This window comes from Mus caroli, unplaced genomic scaffold, assembly GCF_978045245.1.
Source record: "Mus caroli unplaced genomic scaffold, Mus_caroli_1 scaffold_5, whole genome shotgun sequence".
NCBI lineage: Eukaryota > Metazoa > Chordata > Mammalia > Rodentia > Muridae > Mus > Mus caroli.
The window spans coordinates 73,938,823-73,958,002 of NW_028227260.1; positions in this window are offsets into that span (position 1 = coordinate 73,938,823).

Sequence of the window (19,180 nt, forward strand, 5' to 3'; positions counted from 1 at the left end):
TTCCACTACAGACAGCCTTGAGTCTCTTCAGTGCCAGATAACCTCCTTAGCAGGAGTTGCTCTTCAAAACCAGAGAGCTCTGGACTTACTGACTGCTGAACCGGGCGGGGGGGGGGCACTTGCGTTTTGCTGGGGGAGAAATGTTGCTTTTATGTCAATGAATCTGGGCTGGTAGAACTAGATATACAAATGCTCAAAGAACCCCTGGGGAACCTCCAGGCATGCTATACTCCCAACACCCCTACCCCTTGGCACTCTAACCCCTTGGTAGCCTGGGTTCTTCCTCTCCTTGGCCCCCTACTAGCCATTGGAGCCTTGCTTCTCTTGGCACCCTGTCTCACTCAGTTACTAAAGCAGCAGAAGAGTAGCATTGCAAAAATCACTATCAATAAGGTCATGGTTCGGTATCAAACTGTTCCCAACATAGGAGACAGTTATTCTGGTGACACCTCTCCCTTATAAAAAGGAAAAGGGCTAATTGTGGGGTGGTGAGTTGTTCACAGACAGCCTGATCCCTGGTCGAGCCAAGGTCTGGAACCCTGGAGACCCTGTGGGTGGTGATTCCACCTGCATGGGACAGCAGGAGTTCAGCCATGCCTCCTGGGCACCTGGCTCCTGTCATAGAGCTACAGCCTCCCACAGCCCCCCTGCAGAGTGGTATGTGGCATCAATCACATAGTAGCTGCACCAAGTCCTCCCACATGTAAATAGGTTTCCCCAAACTCTCAGTCCAAGCCAATGAGAAGTACCTGCTGCCTGCTGTCAAACCCTGAATCATCCCCAAAACTGTATATAAGTCCTACCCAGGGAATAAAAGGTGTGCGAAAACTACTCAGTAGTCCGAGCCTTTTGTCCTAAGAGCTGTAACACTTGGGGACAGTGCCACCTGAGGCTCTGCGGCACTCCTCACTGGCTAGTTGGCTTCATCAGCCCAGACTCAGTGCAGGGCAGCAGGGAATTGTGGCACCACAGAGACAGAGGTGGAGCTGCACGGGATGCAGGGAAGCGACTGACTTCCCCTCCCAGCCTGCATTTGCTTCACTTCGCCAGAACCCCCGCACCAGGCCTGGCCAGAGATCTCCGTGGAAAACCTCTGGTACCCAAGCTCACAGAAGAGGGTGTTTGTTCTCCTGGAACTGGAGTTACTAAAGGTTATAAATCATCATGTGGATGCTGAGAATCAAACCCCATCCTTTGGAAGAACAGCCAATGCTCTTAACTGCTGAGCCACCTCTCCAGCTTTATTTATTTATTTATTTATTTATTTATTTATTTATTTATTTATTTATTTATTTATTACCTATTGCACGCAATTCTCTCTCTGAGAATTCACTTACCTTGTTTCTGTTTCTTCTACATAGATGGTATCCTTTATAAAGTCATTTATAGCCATTCTGGTCTGATCAATTCCTTTATCCCTGAACCTTTGGTGCATCATTCTCGGCATATCTGGTAGCATGAATGGAGACTTGTCCTTAGCAACAGCAGGTTGTCTAAGAGGAAATCCACACATAATGTGAGAATTCCTTTTTCCCTTGCCTACCTTGGCCTCTCTTCACTCTGATACTATCTATGGTGGCTAGCCAATTGACCATAGACAACTGAAAGTGTCTGGTTAATGTGACTGTCTACCAATCTACCAGTGTGGGACTCCTCAGTGTATAAACTTCTACCTACTTCTACCCACTGTGAAGAGCCTACTTTCTGTTTCTAACTGGTGGATTCTGGCCAAGACTGTGCCTTCATACAAGCTAGGGGCAAAAGAAAAAGCAGGTCTGCTTGCTATAGTCTCCCAGGGCAAGGGCCTATTAATTCTTCCTTATAGTGTAGTTGGTGGCACCAGCTTGTCTGAGGTGAATGTACATATACTGTGAGAACTTCATCTTTCCTTCCCTACTCTCTCCTATTCCTACCCTGGAAAAACTGCTCTTCAGAGAGGGAAGGTCCACAGCATGTGAAGGGCAGTATATATATATATATATATATATATATATATATATATATATGCTCTATCCCTGCTCAGAACTACGGTTTTTGTTTTGATGCTGAGTCCTTCTTCCCTCTTAAATTGGTTTTCATTTGTAAAGTTACCCTTTGCAGTGGATCTGACCTGAATAACCGAATAGGTTTATCTTCACAGTGAAATCTGGTTCTACAGTTAAAAGTGGAGAAGTTCTTCTCTCTCTCTCTCTCTCTCTCTCTCTCTCTCTCTCTCTCTCTCTCTCCAGGAAGGCCATGATTAAGGCACTCCTAACAACATAGGAGGTCTGTTGCCCTAAGAAACACATTTTGTATATAGGTCTCATGTTCTCTATCCCTCTGGCTGTCTACTGGGAGGCATTATCAAAAATTCATCAAAGTTTGTACCACAAATTCTCAAAAATAATAGTAATATAGTTTTCCTTGGCAAAAAAAAATTGACTGTTGTACCCACTCCAATCAAGAATGCTGGCTGCATCATAGCTATACCCTGTGATTAGATCTCAGACAATAATTTTAAAACATACTCAGAGATTCCTTACATCTAAGTTTTCATAGCCTTGCCACAGAACTCTCAGCCGTGAAAAGTATGTCCCATGTGCCTTGATGGATTAGCTCATTTCCTCTAACCTCATTCCCCAACGGCCATTCCTTTGTGTGCACACAAGCTATTGCTCATGTATGGATTCCTCACCAGCAGCCACCCTTTTGCTTAACAACTTGACTCCATCTCCTTCTCTTTGACCTCCTCTCCCACTGCTCTTCCTTTTGGCCTGTAAAATGTTCTCAAATTGTTTCTATTCGTTCCTCAGATACACTTTTTCCCTTGCACATTTACTCTGGACCGTCATATGGGGGGAATTAGACACTAATCCCCTTTCCCTATGAAAACACCAACTTCTTTCCTAATGAGGATGATAGCACCATATGCATATGTGGCTCCTTCTCCTGTCCCAAATACAGGTCAAATGAAAATCACTTAGCCAGGACTCATTAACCTTCATTACAGAATTAAGCAAGGTGGCCTTTGACCTAATCTGGCCAGACATCTAAATCATCATTATTACCTGCTCATTGTATAAGAAGTCCCGTATCTGGTCTTTATTCTATATCTAATATGTCTCAATCGTCATGCCTGAGGCAGAGTTCTACTGGTTCTATCAAACCACTGGCATAAGAAGCAATGAGGGAATGACTAATCAAATTCGGTTATTACCTGCACTGTGGAAATGAATGAGAGATAACATTGAGCGTTCCTCAAAACTCTGCTCTCTTTCAGTGTAGGCTAGTTTAAACCATAGAACCTTAGCGTACAGAGGAACAAGCCTTTGCCATGCTATTTATAAGCCAAACATCCCCAGATAGTACACCAAAGACTTCAAAAACTAGACAAGGCATCTCAGACTCCTTTCTTTATTAAACACAACTTTCTTCTCCCCCTCTCTCTTTCTCTTTTTCCCTCTCTCCCTCCCTCTCTCTTTCTCCCTCTCTCTCCCTCTCTTTATATTTGAGAAATATCTTCTCTCTATATCTTTGAGAAATATTTCTTGCCATTTTTAATTTTTTGATGAATGCAGAAGGACTTTTTAAATAATCTGAATACAGTTTCCCTTCCCTCCCTCTACTCCTCTCAGTTCTTCCGACCCTCCTCACCTCCAGATCCACTCGCTTTCTGTCTCTCATTAGAAAAGAACAGGCTTCTAAGAGATAACAACAAAATAAAACAAAATAAAATATAACAAGATAAAACAAAACCCATCTTATTGAAGTTGGACAAGCCAAGACAACAGAAAAATGAAAGAGAAGGCATAAGAATCAGAGACCCACTCATTTACATATCCAGGAGTGCCATAAAAATACTAACTGAAAGCTATAATATATACACAGAGGACCTGGTATAGACCTGTGAGGGACCTGTGCTTGCTACTTCAGTCTTTGTGAGTTCATATAAGCTTTGCTCAGTTGTTTTAGGAGGCCTTGTTCTCCTGGTGTTCTGCATCCCCTCTGTCTTCCCCACTCCTGCCTCCTCTTCTTCAGGGTTCCCTGAGCAATAAGAGATTGATGGAGACTGAATAAGGTACCAACCTATGAGTATAGCTGAACATCATTAGGAGTCATTTTATTGTTTCATTGTTGTTCAGTTAGTTACTGGTTTGGTCTTTTTTTTTTTTAATCTGCTTATTTTCTCTGCCATACACACCTGGCATCCATTTTTCTCCACTGCTATGGATGCTACCACGTCCATTCCCAGGGACAAAGGAGATCAAGGTACAGTGAGCACAGACAAGCTCAGTAGATAACCTGGTCAGGACTGAAAAATCCCAACTTCTTATGAGCCACATGAGTGTGCAGAAATCCTCTGATCTCTTGTTCACAATGTACTGATCACTAGTCACGTTTCAAACAGTATTGTACGGTTTAATTGACCAAGGTCTGAGCCAGCCTGTTTTATTTATATCAACTTGACACAAACCTGAAGTCATTTGGCTTCGAGGAGGGAGCCTCAGTTGAGAAAATCTTCCCACCAGAATGGCTTGTGGGCAAGACTGTAGAGCATTTTCTTAATTAGTGATCAATCAGGGAAGGCCCAAACCATCGTGAGTGAGGCCATCCAGGGTTGGTGGTCCTGAGTTTCATAAGAAAGCAGGCTAAGCAAGCCGTGATGAATAAACCAGTAAGCAGCACCCCTCCATAGCCTCTGCATCAGCTCCTGCCTCCAGGTTCCTGTCCTGTTTCAGTTCCTGTCCTGACTTCCTTTGATGGTGAACAGTGATATGGAAGTGTAAGCCAAATAAACCCTTTCCTCCCCAACTTGCTTTTGCTCATGGTGTTTTATCACAGCAATAGAAACAATTAGACGAGGTTGTTAAAGCTCAATGTCATGCTGAACAGATAGAATATCTTTAATAGATTTTTTTGGTTGGAAGACAATGTCAGAACATAATACTCTCTCTTGGATGGATTTTAGACCATTACTTTGAAATCAGAAAAGATGTATTAAAATCTGAGCTTGTTGATAATTCTGCTTTCTAGGAAGGTACAAGGTATCAGTCAACATCTCTTGAATTACCCTGTGGGAAAATCCAAACTAGTTCCTCTGAACCTGGAAGCCACCTATATTGCCCCACAACTACCCTGGGACTCAGCTTCTACTAGATCTTTTTTTTTTCTTTTTAAATCATTTTATTCATTTACATTTCAAATGATACTCCATTCCTAGTTACCCCTCACAACCCCCCATTATATTCCCCCTCTCCTTTCCCCTTTGCTTCTATGAGGGTATTTCCCCCCCCCCACTCCCCCACTCCTCCCTCACTGCTCTAGCATTCCCCTACACTGGGGCATCAAGCCTCCACAGGACCAAGGGCCTCCCCTCTCATTAATGTCAGATAAGGTAATCCTCTCCTACATATATGTATCTGGAGTCATAGATTCCCCCCCCACACACACACCATGTGTACTCCTTAGTTGGTGGTTTAGTCCCTGGGAGCTCTGGGTGGTCTGGTTAGTTGATATTGTTGTTCATCCTATGGAGTTGCAAAACCCTTCAGCTCCTTCAGTCCTTCCCTTTTTTTTTTTTTAAAGATTTATTTATTACATGTAAGTACACTGTAGCTGTCTTCAGACACTCCAGAAGAGGGCGCCAGATCTCGTTACGGATGGTTGTGAGACACCACCATGTGGTTGCTGGGATTAGAACTCTGGACCTTCGGAAGAGCAGTCGGGTGCTCTTACCCACTGAGCCATCTCACCAGCCCCCAGTCCTTCCCTTAACTCTTCCATTGGGGACCCCGTGCTCAGTCCAATGGTTGGTTGCGATCTGCATCTATATTGGTCAGGTGCTAGCAGAGCCTCTCAGGGGAGAGCCATACCAGATTCCTGTCAGCAAGCACTTCTTGGCATCAGCAATAGTATCTGGGTTTGGTGTCTGCAGATGGGATGTATCACTAGGTGGGGCAGTCTCTGAATGGCCTTTCCTTCAGTCTCTTCCATTTTTTGTCCCTGTCTTCCCTTGGACAAGAACATTTCTGGATTAAATATTTTGAGATGGGTGGGTGGCCCCATCCCTCAACTGGGGGCCATGGCTATCTACTGGAGGTGGTCTCTACAGGTTCTCTCTCCCCTTTGTTGGGTATTTCAGCTAAAGTCATCCCCATTGGGTCTTGGGAACATCTCAGTTCCTTGGCATCTGGGACTTTCTAGTGGCTACCCCCAGTTCCCCATCCCCTACTGCTACATACTTCTATTCAATTTCCTGACCCTCTGTCCTTTCTCCTGTCCTTTCCAATACCTGATTCTGGCCCCTTTTTTTCCTTTCCCCTCCTCTTTCCTTCCCAGGTTCCTCCCTCCCTCTACCTCTTATGATTATTTTGTTCCCTATTTCAATCAGAAGTTCACAAAGCCATCAGGTTATAAATTACCACCAGAGCCATGTGCAATCTGAAAATTAGGGATAATTGGAAAAGAACAGTGTCCCCATTTCCTCCCTGGAGGAGAGCCAGCCTCCTCTCAAGGACCTCACACTCATGTCAAATGTGAAAATGGACAAATGCTCCAGACTGTCTTTGCCACTAAAATTCTGGGCCCTTCTGGAAGCCACCTCTCTTCCAACATCAATGCTCATTAAGTAGGGACACTGTGTTTTGAACTTTGGACATATTTAATGATTTTTGAGACTCCAGAAGCATTTCTGACACCAAGTTCTTTTGTCTATGTAGTTTCCAATGGAAATTAGGAAATTGACTAACTTTGGGATCCAATTGGAGGCAGGTTGCTCACTTTGATTTTTTTTTTTTTTAGAACATCATGCACCTCTCCAGCCTTCACTTTGAATTTTTAATATGTTATAGTGAAGGCTTGTGCCAAGCACCCTGAGGTTTAGGTTCAGTGATGGTGAAAAAGAGAATTTTTTTCTATTTTTTTATTGAAAATAGATTCTTCTTTCATACAATACTTCTAACCTCAGATTACCCTCTCTCCACTCCTTCCAGGTCCCGCACATCTTTCCCCTCTTAAGGTGCCTATCTTTTCAAAGGCTGTGCAGCTTTCTCAAAGCTTTTAACCTCTAGAAGGCAATACTTAATTTTGACACCAGAGGGCGAGGGTAGACCAGGTTTGCAGAAGGTAGTTGTTTTGTTTGCTATGCTTTGCTTTGCTTTGGAAATGATTGTTTGGAAAGACAACAGACTTTAATGATCCTCAAACTGCTTTGAAGAAGTGAGGGGCTATACTTTTTTTTGCAAACAAATTGGTAGAGTAAGTTTCTTGAAGCATAGATTATTTCAATAGAAGCAGTCAAATTTTGCACTTCCAAAAGAAAACCAGAGAACCAAATAACCCTATTAAAAATTGGGAACAAAGCCAAACAGGGAATTCTCAACTGAGGAATACTGAATGGCCGAGAAGCACCTAAAGAAATGTACAACCTCCTTAATCATCAGGGAAATGCAAATCAAAACAACCCTGAGATTCTACAACACACCAGTCAGAATGGCTAAGATCAAAAATTCGGTGCCAGCAGATGCTGTTGAGGATGTGGAGAAAGAGGAACACTACTCTACTCTCAGAGTTCCAGATGCCAGGAAAGCAAGAGGCTCCCATGGATCCCACAGGGATGACATTAGCTGAAATATCCAACAAAGTGGAGAGAGAAGCTGTAGAGACCATATCTCTGGTTGAGGGATGGAGCCACCCACCCATCTTAAAAATATTTACCCATAATTGCTTCTGTCTAAAGGAAATGCTGGGACAAAGTGTGGAGCAGAGACTGAAGGAAAGGCCATCCAGAGACTGCCCCACCTGGGGATCTATCCCATATACAGTTACCAAACCCAGACACCATTTCAGATCCCAACAAGTGCTGACAGGACCCTGATATAGCTGTCTCCTGAGAGGCTCTGCCAGTGCCTGACAAGTAAAGAAGTGTATGCTCACCAACCATTGGACTGAGCACTGTGTCCCCAATGGAGGAGTTAGGGGAAGGACTGAAGGAGCTGAATGAGGCCTTATCTGGCATCAATTGGAGGGAAGGCCCTAGCCCTGTGAAGGCTTGATGTCCCAGTGTAGAGGAACACTAGGGCAGTGAGGTGGGAGTGGGTAGGTGGGTGGGGGAACACCCTCATAGAATCAGGGGGAGGGGAAGGGGATAGGGGGTTTGCAGAGGGGAAAGCGGGAAAGGGCAACCACAGGCTTTTCTACCCAGCCTCTTTGTTCCCAGAAATATGACTCTGAGACAATATTTCATGAAAAATGACTAGGCCATTAGCGAACTAGCTCATAACTCAATTATCCTGTTTACAATATTCTAAGTCTTGTCATGTGGTCCTGCCATGTTGTACTGGCTGGTTTTGTGTGTCAACTTGACACAGCTAAAGTTATCACAGAGAAAGGAGCTTCAGTTGAGGAAATGCCTCCATGAGATCCAACTGTAAGGCATTTTCTCAATTAGTGATCAAGGGGGAAGGGCCCCTTGTGGGTGGGACCATCTCTGGGCTGGTAGTCTTGGGTTCTATAAGAGAGCAGGCTGAGCAAGCCAGGGGAAGAAAGCCAGTAAAGAACATCCCTCCATGGCCTCTGTATCAGCTCCTGCTCCCTGACCTGTCTGAGTTCCAGTCCTGACTTCCTTTGGTGATGAACAGCAACATGGAAGTGTAAGCCGAATAAACCCTTTCCTCCCCAACTTGCTTCTTGGTCATGGTGTTTGTGCAGGACTAGAAACCCTGACTAAGACACATGTGGTTTGGTTACCTCTCCTCATTTTCATGCAACCACCTCCTTCAGCGTTCCAGGCAAATCTCCTGTGTCTGACTGTGTCCCAGAATCCTACATCCTTCTGCTGAATGTCCCACCTTCTAATCCTGCCTCAGCTCATTGGCCATAGGCTTTTTATTGACAGGTGATGCCTAAGGTTCTCTCTACAATAGTGATCTCTTCCAACCATTTTCTTAAAAATAACATAATATTCTTCTTTATGGGTGAAGTATGTATTGTTGTATCTATATATCACATATTTTATCCAGTCATTTGTTCATGGCAACCTCTGCTTTTTACATCTTAGTTATTGAAATGGAAACTGAAGGGTTCTTTGGAGAGTCAGTTGTGTTGGATGGTGTTTTGCTGGGGCAAACGCATGAAGGAGTGTTTTCATGAAGCAAACACAGGTGAAAGGCTAAGACAGACTTGTGAAGGTACATTTGGCTGAAGCAGGTGAGAGAATGTTTGGCTAAACCAAACATGTAAAAGAACAGATGACGAAAGATTCTTTGCTATCAACACGCATGTATCGGTCCACCTTACATTGTGTACTTGAACTCAATTTTTTGGGACTCCATAGAGAGAAACGCACCAAAAAACTCCTGGTGATGTGCTGCAGTTCCTTGCCACTTCTGAGAACTCAGGCTGATTGGAAGAGTGATGTCAGCTGAGACAGACACCGTGTTAAGGCTAGACAGGTGTTGAGGCAAGACACATGGAGGACATGTGATGTTTGGAGGGTATAAACAGGACTCAACGGACTGTGAGTGAGGCTTGCTTATAGAGCTATCGGTGCAAAGCTTGTTGATTTTCCTGAGAGAGACACAGCAGAGAACTCCTTAAGTTCCTCCCTGGTCCCTCCTGCTGACTAGCATGCCACAGCTGTTGATTCACATTTGCTATCCTGACTCTACCGAACTGAACTGCTAGAATATCTGTGAAGTGTTTGTGACTGGATCAAGCTGCCTCTGCTGACCTGTGAACTGAACTGCTGATTTCCGGACAATGCAGATAGGAGTTTCTCCAAGGAACCTTTCTAAGCAGGCCCACTTTCCCGACCCCCAACCCCCACCCCCGTATCCTTTCTGGTCCATTACCTCTGGTGGGTGGTGGACTACAAGGGAGGTAAAAGTGTTTAAGAATCATCATTAAAAATAGGTTTAAAAATTAGTTACAAGTTATTATGACTAATACTGCAGTAATCTATGTGTGGGAATCTTTATTGTATTCTGAAGTTTATGCCTTCAGTTGCATACACAGGAATATGATGTCTGAGACATATGGAAGTTCTACTTTGCATTTTGAGGAACTTGCATACTGATTTTCTAAGCAGCAGGACTAATTTACATTGCTACCAACAGTGGATCAGGTTTCTTCCTCTGCAACCATTATCTCTTCATCACCATTGTATTTTGTTTTGTTTTTCTTGGTGATGGCCTTTTTTGAGTAATATGAACTAGAATATTTTGTTTCTATTTGCGTCATTCTATGACTACACATTTTTATTTACTTATTGACCATTTTGACTAATGCTTGCCATTAACTGATTGGATTATTATTTTGGTATTTTATTTTTGAACCATTTATTTATTATGTGTATTAATAACCCACCAAGTGAATTTCTGGTAAATTTTTTCTCCAGTTCTTTCCCTTTACTCTGATGATTGTTTCCTTAGCTGTACAATTTTCAGTTCGGCAACCCCATTTGTCATTTACTACTGTTAGGTCTGAGCACTTTAGAAGTTGTTCATTCTATGTCTTCAAGAGTTTCTCTTGCCAGGCGGTGGTGGCCCATGCCTTTAATCGCAGCACTTGGGAGGCAGAGGCAGGCAGATTTCTGAGTTTGAGGCCAGCCTGGTCTATAAAAGAGTTTCTCTTATGTTTTCATCAAGTTGTTTCTAAGTTCCACCTCTTACATTAAGGCATTTGATTTATTTTAACTTATTTTTGAAGAGGGTAAGAAATAGACACTTCCCCTTTACTTCTGAATAGTGTTCATTCTAGGAATAGCTTCTCTGTGGGCTTCTTATTCTCTATCAGGGCTTTAAATACCTCACATTCCTTTTGCCTGAAAGATCCCTTCTGAGTATTCTGCTGGAAGCCTTAAAAAAGTGTTCACGTGTGTGTGTATGTACACACACACACTCACACCAGATTTTCTTGTTTAGTTCAAAATTCTTTTTATTCATAAAGTATGAGTTTATAATAATATAGTAGGCAACCTTATGTTCTTTTTTTTTCTATTAAAAGATAAAAGTTAAGTGAGGTACCAGATGCCCCTCAACAGAGGAATGGATACAGAAAATGTGGTACATTTACACAATGGAGTACTACTCAGCTATTAAAAAGAATGAATTTATGAAATTCCTAGGCAAATGGATGAACCTGGAGGGCATCATCCTGAGTGAGGTAACCCAATCACAAAAGAACTCACACAATATGTACTCACTGATAAGTGGATATTAGCCCAGAAATTTAGAATACCCAAGATATAAGATACAATTTGCTAAACACATGAAACTCAAGAAGAACAAAGACAAAAGTGTGGACACTTTGCCCCTTCTTAGAATTGGGAACAAAGCACCCATGGAAGGAGTTACAGAGACAAAGTTTGAAGCTGAGACAAAGGGATGGACCATCTAGAGACTACCATATCTGGGGATCCATCCCATAATCAGCTTCCAAATGCTGACACCATTGCATACACTAGCAAGATTTTGCTGAAAGGACCCAGATATAGCTGTCTCTTGTGAGACTATGCCGGGGCCTAGCAAACACAGAAGTGGATGCTCACAGTTAGCTATTGGATGGCTCACAGGGCCTCCAATGGAGGAGCTAGAGAAAGTACCCAAGGAGCTAAAGGGATCTGCAATCCTATAGGTGGAACAACAATATGAACTACCCAGTACCCCCCTCCCCAAGCTCGTGTCTCTAGCTGCATATGAATCAGAAGATGGCCTAGTCGGCCATCAGTGGAAAGAGAGGCCCATTGGTCGTGCAAACTTTATATGCCTCAGTACAGGGGAACGCCAGGGCCAAGAAGTGGGAGTGGGTGGGTGGGGGAGTGGGTGGGGGAGCGTGTGGGGGACTTTTGGGATAGCATTGGAAATGTAAATGAAATAAATACCCCCCAAAAAAGATAAAAGTTGGCATATAAAATAATGGATTGTACTGTGAGGTTTGCATTATATTCTTTGTGTTATTATTTAATTTTCTTATAATTGGCTGTAAATATTTTTCCTTGGGTTCACCATATGTCCTTATATAACCTTTTAGTCCTTGTTCTCCTTGATAACTTCTGAAACTCTCATGATGTTTTGTTGTTGTTGTTGATCGGTGCTACATAAGTCACTTGGGCTATGTGTACTTTCATTTTTTAACTTTTCACTCCTTTGACAAGGTCATTTCAAACACCTGTCTTTGAGCTCACTCGTCCATGTTTTCTGTATGAATGAATCTGCCATCAGAGCTTCCATGGCTTTTAAAGTTTAGCCATTGTCTTTTACCACATCAACTGTTTCAGGTTTTATTTGCTTGTTTTATAAATAGAGTTTCCATAGCATTTGTTCTTGTCATCTTCACATTTTTCTTATATATTATTAATCTGATATTATTCACTTTTTTGTCTATATTCTTTTGTATTTCTCCAGTCTTTCTTAAGGAACTATTTGCAATTCATTTCCAGATAGAGCCTCTTTAGGGTTAAGTACTGATGCTTTGTCCTGTCTGTTTCCTGGTGTTAGGATTGCCTGCTCATTCATGATCCCCATGGTCTTAGCTTGGTTAGTGCAAACGTGGAAAAGTGTGTACCTCTTCTAGTCTCCAGAGACGATTGCTTCCCCTCAGAGCAAGCCAGTTGTCAGAAGAGATTGTCAGACAAAAAAGTTAAGGGCTTAAAACTTGAGTACTTGGGTGAAATGATTTAGGTTTTGGGTCACTATACAGTTAATCGTGGTATATAGGTACACAGGAGCATCTAGAATTTGATTCTGAGGCAGGATGTAAATCTCTATACTGTCCTTCCCCAGTAGCCTAAGGAGTTCCCCTACAGTTCTAGGGACCTCAGTCCAAGCCCAATCTGAATTCATGACTTCAACATAGAAAAGAATTTCAGGATAAGTCAGTTTATGAAGTAGAGTTAGGATTTGATAAAGATATTTTAATGGAGACCTCAAGCCTGGTCCATTTTTACCTTTACTTTTACCCGTGGGTCACAACCCCTCTGGCAAACCTCTATCTCCAAAAATATTTACATTATAATTCATAACAGTAGCAAAATTATAGGTGTAATGTAGCAACACAATAATGTTATAGTTGTGGGTCACCACATTATGAGGAAGCATATTAAAGAGTCACAGCATTAGGAAGGTTGAGAACTACTGCTTTCACATAAAATATTCATATTAAAATGAATACTAGCTCTATGGTGACAGCAATGTTAATTGTGATAGAATCTTGCTTCTCAGCTAGCAAGAAGCCTTTACAAGAGTCCATGAGGAGGGGCACCTTTCTCTTGCAATGTCCCCATAATTTCTCAAGAGTATATGCTTTATCTTCTAGAATGTGGGCCTGCGGGTATCAGTCTGGAGGCTGGTTTCAAAGCAGTAGGTTGGTAGTAAAAGAATGTCTAGATTTAGGATCACGTGGGTCACAGGATTACTTTTGTACTGGGAGAATGTAGAACCAATGACCAGTTTGATGTTGGGTGAAATCTGGAACTTGACTCTGTAGTCAGCTCAGCATCCCTAGGAAGTATTGTTCCTGCAGTCTGTTATAAGCTTACTTCTTTTGTGCTTATAGAGGATATCTTTTTTTGAGGTCTGTAACATTAGGTTAGGGGAGGAGTTAAATAGGCAATGTGAACGTCTAATTTCTGTCTTTTAAATGGGACTTTCTTTTCTTTTCACCATACACATCTGATATAATGTCTCACTTGTATTCCTTAGTTTTTTGTGAATAGAATTTGATTATCTGAATTTCTCTATAAAGTTATATTAAGTTATATTGAGAGATTATTTCTCTGGTTTTTTTTTAGCAACAGTTTTTAAGAACCAGCAAAAAAGCCAACAGAGAGATTGTTTGTGTTTCCTTGTTTTAATCTATAAACTCCAGCCCCTTATTCCACTTACAAATGTCCAAGGCTGTACTAGAAAGAGCCCAATGAGGCAAGCTTCAGCTTGAGTAGCTTCTAGATAAGTATTCCAAAATGTGGGCCTACCTCATTCTAGTACCATCTAACTACCAATTTAGAAATTCTTCAAGTGTTCAATTCCCAGAGAAACAAGTAGAATTCCATGCTTTCTAAATCTGAGGATATAACCAGGGCACAATAGCAATCAGAGCTAACTCAGTGTCTAATGGTCTGCAATTTAATTATAATCTTCCGGGCTTTAAAGTACATGGGGATATCACAAGGTGGACTATAGCTGGGACATGTGGTAGTTATTTTAGCTTTCTGAAAATTCCCCATATTTATTTTCAGAGTGCTTTTTTTCTTCTTTTGAGAAATTTCTATTTGATCCTAGGCCCATTTTTGAATGGTTTATGTGTTTTGGTTTTACTCTTTGTTTTTAAATTTCTTATATATTCTGGGTATTAATCCTTTGTCAGATGTATAGCTGGCAGGGGTTCTTTCCTATTCTGTGGGATTCCTCTTCACCCTATTGATTGTTTCTTTAGCTGTGGAGAAGCTTTTAGGTTTCATGTAGTACCTTTTGTCTACTGTTGGCCTTAGTTCTTGGAAAAATGAAGTCCTATTCATAGTTCTTTCTTATACATTTATCATTTACCTGCCTATGATTTCTTCTTTCAGTGCTTTAGGTTTCACATTTAGGTCTTTGATCCATTTGGAGTTAGCTTTTGTGAAAAGGGATAGATGTGAGTTGAGCTTCACTTCCAGCATGTAGACATCCACTTTCCCAGCACTATTTGCTGAAAATGCTTTCTTTTCTCCAGTGTATGCTTTTGGCATGTTTGTCAAATATTAAATGGAAGAAGTTATATGTCCAGGTACTTGGGTCTTTGATTTTTGTGCACCTGGCCTATATGTCTGCTTTTGAGCTAGTCTCATATTATTCTTATTACTATGGCTCTGTAAAGTGGCTTGAGATCTGGAATGGTAATCCATCCAGTGTGCTGGGTTTATTTTTTTTTTCAAGTTTGTTCTGGATATCTGGGGTCTTTTGGGTTCCAAATTAATTTTGACATAGTTTTGTTTCTCTAGTTAAGTGAAGAATTAGATGAGATTTTTCATTGGGATTGCATTGAATCCATAATAACTTTTGGAATGATGGTCATTTTCACAATATTAAGTCTGCCGATTCATGAGCAGAGCATGGGATGTCTATCTCTTTTCTACTGTCTTTATGTCTTCCCTCGGAGGCTTAAAGTTTTCATTGTGGAGGTTCTTCTCTTCCTCTGTTAAGTTTATTCCTAGATATTTTATATTCTTTGAGGCTATTACAAATGGGAATGTGCTCAGGGTCTTTTATTCTGTATACTTGTTGTTGGTGTATAGGAAAAAACTATTGATCTGTGCAAGTTTATCCTTCTGTTTTAGATTCACTTTTTATTGATTCTTCATGAATTTCACATCACATACCCCAATCCCACTCATCTCCTTGTCCCTTAATACCCATTCTTAACCTTGCAACATCCTTCTCAAAGGGGAAAAAAAAATCTCCTTGTGGAAGGTGTAGTGCACAACAGTATGTCCCATAGTATACCCCTTTGTCCACACTTCTTTACTTGTAAATATTCATTGCAATGAGTCACTGGTCTAGTTTGAGGCCTCTGGCTCCTGCTACACTATCAATACAGGATCCCCACTGGGATTCCTCTCAGTCTGTTGTTGCCTTGCGTCATGGAGATCCTGCAGCCTTGGATCTCCTTTGCCCCTTCATGTACTCCAGCAGTTCACAGATGGGTTAGATTTGGGGGTGAATCAACTCAAAGCCGTGGATCTGGGTCTGAGTGTTAGCTGAGCTGGAGAGCCCATCAGCTTTCCTGCACGCATACCACTAAAGTGAGCTCTCCAGCACTTTCCCTTCTAGATCACTTAGTGGGGCAGCAGGAGGACCAGCTCTTCTGTTCTCATGACCCAGGGGCCAGCTCTCCCATCTGTTCCAGGTGGCAACAGGTGAGGGAAGAAGGCATCTTTTCCTTGCCCACTTGGCAGACAAATGGCAGGGCCAGCTTTCCTACCTTCATGTCCTCAGGGCCAGCTTACCCACAACCCATGTAACCAGGGCCAGCTCTATTTTGGTTCCTGGGTTCATGGGCAAGGTTCAGGGAGAAGGCAGGATGGCTGTTCTCCCTAGCAATAACAGCTAGCTAGTGGCAGGACCAGCTCTGCACAGCCCTCAGACATCAACATGGCCCCAGGTGGCAACCCAGACCAGAAACATTCACCAGGCCTTTGGTGGTGACAGACCTCCTTTGCCTCAGGGCCACAGAACCAGACAGGACTTTAGGTGGCATCACCAGCTACTCACATCAGGCTGTTCCTCACTACTCTCAAGTCTCTAGTTCTGCCTCTCTTCACTGTGCCCACATCCTTCTGTTTCTCTTTCTCTTCGCCAGTTAACTTCTTCATCTTAGTGGCACTTAAGGCCTCTGGGTGTCTGGGGTCATCCCAGGAGTGCTTTGTCCTCCTGTTTATCCTGCATGACACTGGGCAGGGGTCATCTTTGGCTTCCTCTGCCGACCTGGGCCTACATGACCCCAGACTGGGTGTGCTCTAGCCACCTGGGCTGTGTGACTGCAAGTACATTCTTTATCCTGCTACATTACTGAATTTGTTTATCATTTCTCAAAATTCACTGGTATAAATTTCTGGATCTATAATGCTTAAAATCATATCATTGGCAAATAGGGATATTCTTTTCTTATCTGTATCTCTTCAGTTTCCTTCTTTTGCCTTAATGCTTCGGTAAGTGCTTCAAGCCCCATATTGAATAGGAGTGGATATAGTGCACAGTCTGGTCCCTGATTTCAGTGCATTGTTTCAAATTCTTCTATATTTAGGATGATTTTGGTTGTGGGTTTCTCATATATAGCTTTTATTATGTTGAAGTATACCCCCTACAGTCCTACAAGCTAGAGGATTTTTATCATGAAAGAAAGATGTATTTTGTCAAAAGCTTTTACAGTGTCTATTGAGGCAATCGTGTGATTTGTGTTTTCAAGTCCATTTATGTGATTTACTACATTTATTGACTTCTAATTTAATTCTAGGCGTCTCTGTCAAGTTTCTGTCCATATTAACCTACTTGTTGAAGAAAGAGAGATGTTTAAATCACCCACTATTTTTGGGTTTGTACTAACATGTGCCTTTAATACTATCAGTACATGTTTTATTAAATTAAGTGCCCCCATGTTTGGTGTATATATATTTAATATTGTTATCTTTTCCTGATTAATTGATCCCCTAATTAGGGTGAGGCTTCCTTCCTTTTCTCCTCTGATTAGTTTTAGTTTGAAGTCTATTCTTTCAGATATAAGGATGGCAGTGCCCACTTGCTTCCTGGTTCTATTTTCTTGGAATATTTTCTTTTCACTCTTTCACTTTAAGGTGGTGTCATCTATTGTCTAAAAGACAATAGATAGATGTATATTACTTCTTAAACCATTCATCTAGCTTGTGTATTTTGACTAGAGAGCTGAGGTCATTAATATAGAGAGTTATTATTGAAAAGTGTGTGATGATTATAGTCATCTTGATGGTTTTTGCTGGTTTGTATTTTTAGTTGCAGTTTGCTTTTCGTTAAATTATAGCTTCATTTATTTTCTTCCTGGAGGTGCTTGCCTCTGCTTATTCTTCTCTTCAGTTTTAAGTACTTCTTTGAGTATTCTGTTTAGCAATCTTTTGTTAAATATAAATTTTTAAAGGCTGTTTGGATTATGGAAAGTTTTTCTTTTCTCCTTCAACTATTAAAGATAGTTTTCTGGGTACAATAGTATAGGTTGGTAGCCAGGGTGTTTTAGGACTTGAAATGCATTACTCCAGTAGCTTCTGCCTTTCATGGTTCAGTGTCCTCAGGAAAGGTGGTTAAAGCAGAAAGAGGGTTTGAGGGTTTGGTCTGGAGCTATGCCTGAGGTTTGCAGATTGTGAAGGGTTGGGGGAAAGGGAGAAAGGGGATAAAGAGAAGGGTGGCTCACACACTAATGGTAATTTTAGGATGCCAAATTCTCCATGTTTTCCACAAGGGCTATGTCCCAGATGTCATAAAGGAACCCAATGGGCTAATCAATTCAGATCTAAATTTGATAAAGATGGACAACCCCTCACCTTTATGTCCATGGCAACAGAAAACACACATATGCACACACACACACACACACACACAATTCTGGGATATATTAAAAGCAAGTCTCCGGGGCCTAGCAAACACAGAAGTGGATGCTCACAGTCAGCTATTGGATGGATCACAGGGCCCCCAATGGAGGAGCTAGAGAAAGTACCCAAGGAGCTAAAGGGATCTGTAACCCTATAGGTGGAACAACATTATGAACTAACCAGTACCCCAGAGCTATTGACTCTAGCTGCATATGTATCAGAAGATGGCCTAGTCGGCCATCACTGGAAAGAGAGGCCCATTGGACATGCAAACTTTATATGCCCCAGTACAGGGGAACGCCAGGGCCAAAAAGTGGGAGTGGGTGGGTAGGGGAATTGGGGGGGGAGTGCATTGGGGACTTTTTGGATAGCATTGGAAATGTAAATGAGGAAAATACCTAATAAAAAAATAATTAAAAAAAAAGCAATTCTAAGAGGAAAATTTATAACCCTATGTGCCTATATTAAAAAATCAGACAGAACACAGCTAAGTGACTTAATGAAGCAACTCAAGGATTGGGAAAAACAAGAACAAAGCAAGCAGACATCCCTATCAACCTACCTACTCCCTCTTCACCACCCTAGCATTCCTCTACACTGGGACATCAAGTCTTCACAGGACCAAGGGCCTCTTCTATTGATGCCAGACAAGACCCCTTCAGCTCCTTCAGTCCTTCCTCTAACTCCTCCATTGGGGTCCCTGTGCTCAGTCCAATGGTTGGCTTCAAGCATCCACCTCTGTATTTGTCAGGCTCTGGCAGAGCCTCTCAGCAGACAGCTATAACAGGCTCCTGTCAGCAAGCACTTGTTGGTATCCATAATAGTGTCTGAGTTTGGTGACTGTATATGGGATGGATCCCCAGGTGGGTCAGTCTCTGGATGGCCTTTCCTTCAGACTCTGCTCTATACTTTGTCTCTGTATTTTCTCCTGTGAGTATTTTTCCCCTTTTTAAGAAGGACTGAAGCACTAACACTTTGGTCTTTTTTTTTTAATTTTTAATATTTTTATTACATATTTTCCTCAATTACATTACCAATGCTATCCCAAAAGTCCCCCATAGCGCCCCCCAATTCCCTACCCACCCATTGCCATTCTTTTGGCCCTGGCAT